Below are 4941 nucleotides of genomic sequence, written 5' to 3'. Positions count from 1 at the left end.
GCATGTGTGTGTGGAATACTAAGCCCCCTTGATCTTAGTTAAGCATGTGTAGCAAGTATTAAACAAATGCATGCTTATTCTAACTCCCATGCCACTCACATTGCCATAATATAATATACTTTTATAAAAAAACTGATTTTATAAAATCAGTTTTTATAAAACTTGATTTCATAAAATACATTTTATAAACTTGTATATATATTATTTGTTATGTATATTTTATAAAACCAATTTTATAAAATGTATCATAACTTAATCAATTATTTAACCTATAAATAATTAAATCCTTGTTATATAAGTTGTTCCATAACTTATATATAAACATATCAAGTAATATTATTTAAGAAACCTTTTCCTTAAAATTCAAGTGTCGCGTATTTAATCAATGATCCAATCATTAAGATCAAATACGAATAAGGTGTCGGTAAGCTTGTTATTGGGTATGACCCGACTTGGATTAAAACATATTAGCCACATTAATTTAATATGTCTCTCGGGCATACGAAAAACCTTCAATTTTAAGACTTTATATATAAAATTAATAAGTATTTTTATTTTTAGATTTTAAAAATATAAGTTTATATAAATATTTTGTAATACTTAGAAAATTAAAATCATAAAAAAAATAATAATAAAAATTAATATGGGGTCGAAGCCTGATCAAAGCTCGAATCCTATCTGGTTTGTTGGGCCATGCGATCGCATGAGCCCATCACCTAAAACTCATGCGACCGCATGAGTGATTGTGACAGGGTCAGTTACCTCGGACATTTAATACGCGTAGGGTTTAATTATAATTAATATTATTTAATCAAATTAGGGTTTTAATTAAATATATAGTTTTATTATTATTTGTAAATTTAAGTTTATTTATTTGTATTAATTATATAGAATAATATAAAAATAATATTTTATATAAAATCTTAAATTTTATCTTTTTAAAATATTTCATTTTAATATTAGTATCTTTTAATCGTTTATTCGTAATTTGTATATTTATCGTTCGTAATTAGTTTTAAACTTAGTATTTTACCGTAGTTATTTTATATTTCTAGATTTTTAGGCTTTGCCGTAAAACCCCTTAAGTGCTTTTTCTTTAGATTTAGAATTTAGACGCTTTAGAATTTTGCGACGCCATTTATATATTTTAGTGTCTTTTGAGTTATTGCCTTTTTGGATATAGATTTCCTTTTATGCTTTAATACCTTTAGGCGCAACTTTTTAGATTTAGTTTTTAGACTTTCGACGTTTTTCTTTCTTATTTTTATTTTTCAATTTTTATTTTTCGACGTTTTTCGACGCACTCTTTTTCTTTCTCATTTCTACGCTCTAGTTTTTAGGACATAGATTTTTATCTTCTTCAAAATTTCGACGAAAAATTATTTTAAGCGATTAAATTAATAGACACCCAAATTTTCTGGTTCGTAGTAATAGTTGGATTTGTTAGTGGCGAGTTGTGGGCTTCCGATTTAAAGGGTCCAGGCTACCTGCTACATCTATTGGCTATTCGAAACGTGGGCAAAATTAGAAAAGTCTATTGATTTGATAACTTTAATAATTTTTATATTTATAACTAATAGGATATTCAGTGAATGCACCGAGCAAAACGTTCACCACCTTTCATACGTTCACCTCCTGTAACTCGATCAAGACATCTAGCCAATATTGTCGACGTTGATTTTACTTTAGAGTCATCATCTAGTCGAACAAGTACTCTAATTCAAATTTCCGATAATCCATTTTTTGAACCCGACTTCAAAATTGAAAACCCGGAGGATATTCAAGGATAATTCCAAGATCTTGAACCATTAATTATTCCTCCTGAACCACAAACCGTTAAATCAGAATCCTCCAGTGATTCGTATTCAACAAATTCAATTATGGAAGTAACTGAACCTCTAAGTATGGAAGACCGAATGAGTGCCACACGCGCGGGCCAAGGTCACGCCATTATTAAGCCAGACATTAATGCGCCAGATTATAAAATCAAAGGACAAATCCTACACATGGTAACTAATCAATGCCAATATAGTGGTACGCCAAAAGAAGATCCAAATGAACATCTTCGAACCTTTAATAGGATCTGTACTCTATTCAAAATCAGCGAAGTTGAGGATGAACAGATCTATCTCTTGTTGTTTCCCTGGACTTTAAAGGGAGAAGCCAAAGATTGGTTAGAATCGTTACCCGAAGGAGCGATTGACACATGGGATGTCTTAGTTGAAAATTTTCTTAAAAGATTCTTTCCGACATCTAAAGCTGTGAGACTTCAAGGAGAAATTGTTACGTTCACACAAAAGCCAAATGAAACATTATATGAGGCGTGGACAAGATTCGAAAAGTTGTTGAGAGGATGTCCTCAACATAGTTTAGACACTTATCAAATAGTATAAATATTCTACCAAAGATGCGATATTAGTACATGAAAAGACATCGATATAACAGCTGGTGGTTCCATTATGAAGAAAACCGCTACCGAAGCTAACAAGATAATTGATAATACCGCCTCCCACTCGCATGAGTGGCACCAGGAAAAAGATATTTTTCGTTCTTCTAAAGCGGCTAGAGCCCATGCGAGTGCATGGAAAATACACTAAAATCTCATGCGAGTGCATGAGCTACAGGATTCAGAAAAGTACTATAAAAGGCCACGAATTTTGCTCGACTGATTACACCTTTTCTCTTCTTTCTTTCCTTATGTAAGATATATATATATATATATATATATATATATATATATATATATATATATATATATATATATATATATATATATATATATATATATATATATATATATATATATTTATAATTTTAATTTTAATTTTAATTTAAGTTAATAATAATAAGGTTATTGTAAGAATGTTTTACGGGTTTTAAGTCGGAACTCTGCCCGTGTAACGCTACGCGATAAGTAATCACTGTAAGCTATGTTCTTCCTTTTTAAATTAATGTCTTGTAACTAAGTTATTATTATGCTTATTTAAGCCGAAGTAATCGTGATGTTGGACTAAAAATTAAGATTGGGTTATTGAATTTTGTACCATAATTAAGGCTTGGACAAAAGACCGACACTTGTGGACATTGGACTATTGACTATTAATAGATAGGGGGTATTGTCTAATCGAATGACAACTCATTAGAATCTGTCGAACCTATCTTCAAATTAGTTAATATAATAATTATTTAAATGATTATGTATGTTCTAGTTAGTGACATTTATACGACATCTTTTACGATCATTTAATTAATTATTCGGGATGGGTAATTGATTATTCATTCTGATCAAGTGGATAAATTCATATTCATATCTCATTAAAACTGGGGTGGATTACATACAAGGATAATTGGTGTAATTGTTAACAAAGTATTAAAACCTTGGATTACACGCAGTCGATAACCTGGTGTAATTATTAACAAAGTATTAAAACCTTGTTACAGTTCGAATCCCTAATTAGTTGGAATATTTGACTTCGGGAATAAGGTTAATTTGACGAGCATTTTATAATTATGACCGATGGACTATTATGGACAAAAACCAGATAGGTATCAAATAAACCAGGACAAAGGACAATTAACCCGTGTAACAATTAATCAAAACGTCAAACATCATGATTACGGAAGTTTAAATAAGCATAATACTTTTATTTCATATTTCATCGTACCTTTATTTACTGTCATTTTAATTACTGTAATTTACTTTATCGCAATTTAATTTCTGTCATTTATATTATCGTCATTTATCTTTACGCTTTATTTAAAATCGACAAGCCGGTCATTAAACGGTAAACCCCCCTTTTATAATAATATTACTACTTATATAATTATATATATTTTATACAAATATAGTTTATAAAAATATAGTACGTATCACTAGCTCCCTGTGGAACGAACCGGACTTACTAAAAACTACACTACTCTACGATTAGGTACACTGCTATAAGTGTTGTAGCAAAGGTTTAAGTATATCCCATCTATATAAATAAATAAAACTTGTGTAAATTGTATCGTATTTCGTAGTAAAAATATAACTATTTCGTATACACCTCGCATAACATCAATGCTCGAGGTACATAATGAGATGTTGAGGCGTGTGTTGTTGAAACTTGGGTTGTTGGTGGTACTGGTATTGATGTTGGTGGTACTATTGGTGCCGGTGATGTTGCTAAAGCTGGTACATTTTGCACCATATTTTCCAAGGCTACAACTCGGGTGCGAAGCTCGTTGACTTCTTCCATTACTCCAGGATGATTGTCGGTCGGAACGAGCAGATGAACAAGGTTTAGAATTGTGGATAGAATATAATCGTGACGAGCTACCCTGGAAATAAGAGAGAAATTGGTGTCTCGAACAGATTCGCCGGTAAGTGCTTCAGGTTGTTTGCCAAGGGGGGGAAAGTTTGGTTGGTGGAAAGGATAGCCTTCTTCGCGACTCCATTGATTAAGTCGACTACGAACCCATCAGATGAATTGGGGATGGCTGACTTGTTGACTCAGTCCGAATAACCAACTAACTCAAAACAACACTTTCAATCAACAAAGACCTAGCTTGTATAAACCACCACAACAAACCGAAGAGAAAAAGCCAAATCTGGAAGAAATGATGGCAAAGCTAATGGAATCTCAAACACAATTTATAACATCTCAAACCCAAACAAATGAGAGGTTTGATCAGTCACTAAGAACTCAACAAGCTTCCATTTTGAATCTAGAAAAACACGTAGGTACTCTTGCTAGCATGATGAGTGAGAGGGAACAAGGAAAGCTACCGAGTAATACTGAAGTAAATCCTCGGATTGAGAATGTTAATATGGTGTCAACAAATTCTGAAAAAACAGCTCCAGAAGATGGGAAGGTTTTCGATGTGAGTAACAATGAAGAAGTTACACCATCACCACCACCCGAGTATGTAAAGCCAGTGGTGGCACCATACAGACCACCC

General features: G+C 32.0%; 1 non-coding gene across 1 annotated transcript; it reads right to left on the bottom strand.

The window, feature by feature from the left end:
* Positions 1 to 2264: 2264 nt before the first annotated feature.
* On the bottom strand, positions 2265 to 2371 carry LOC139894736 (small nucleolar RNA R71). Its single transcript, XR_011775221.1, has one exon. It is a non-coding gene; the product is annotated as a small nucleolar RNA R71 (small nucleolar RNA).
* Positions 2372 to 4941: the final 2570 nt, after the last annotated feature.

This window comes from Rutidosis leptorrhynchoides, chromosome 2 (genome assembly GCF_046630445.1).
Source record: "Rutidosis leptorrhynchoides isolate AG116_Rl617_1_P2 chromosome 2, CSIRO_AGI_Rlap_v1, whole genome shotgun sequence".
In the NCBI taxonomy this organism is placed as follows: Eukaryota; Viridiplantae; Streptophyta; class Magnoliopsida; order Asterales; family Asteraceae; genus Rutidosis; species Rutidosis leptorrhynchoides.
This window is presented reverse-complemented; position numbering and strand designations above follow the sequence as displayed.